The following is a 700-nucleotide window of genomic DNA, read 5'->3' as shown; positions in this document are numbered from 1 at the left end:
CTGTTGATCCATTGTTCAGCCTGCATGCAACAGTGCTCGTCCTAACAAGACTAACCGGAAATCTACCATCCTGTCATATCAGCGCTATAACTATGCAGGCATTTCCAGGTTTTGTTCTAGCTGATAAACGGTTCTACGTGAATGAAGAAGTAGACCTCGTACTTGGCGGAGACATTTATCCCCAAATTATTTTATGCGGCCTGAAGAAAAATGTACTCAGCACACTTCTCGCCCAAGAAACCGTGTTCGGTTGGATATTAACCGGTTGCAGAGAAGCACCCAATCCAACCAACAATATAGTTTCGTATCACAGTGAAGTTGCCCTGGACAAACAACTTACTGCATTCGGGGAACTCGAAGACATACCAAACAAGAAAAGCTTGAACGAAGCCGACAAATACTGTGATGAACTTTACCGGAAGACAACTCGTAGACGAGAAGACGGAAAATACGTAGTCTCGCTACCATTTAGGCAGGAATTTCCCGCAAACATCTGCCTAGGCCCTTCTCTTAAAAAAACATGCTCTCAGTTCTTCCGGAATGAGACACGGCTTGCAAAGGATACCGTCCTACATAAAGAGTATAATAGGGTACTAGCTGAATATGAATCACTAGGACACATGTCCAGAATAAATGATAGTATTTCAGCAAACTCTTCCGATAACTACTTTCTGCCTTTCTACCTCCAACAAAGTTCGAG

Source organism: Rhagoletis pomonella, unplaced genomic scaffold, assembly GCF_013731165.1.
Source record: "Rhagoletis pomonella isolate Grant_MI unplaced genomic scaffold, Rhpom_1.0 Rhpom_scaffold_00003, whole genome shotgun sequence".
Classification (NCBI taxonomy): domain Eukaryota; kingdom Metazoa; phylum Arthropoda; class Insecta; order Diptera; family Tephritidae; genus Rhagoletis; species Rhagoletis pomonella.
The sequence above is the reverse complement of the archived record's forward strand: the minus strand, read 5'-3'. Positions refer to the sequence as shown.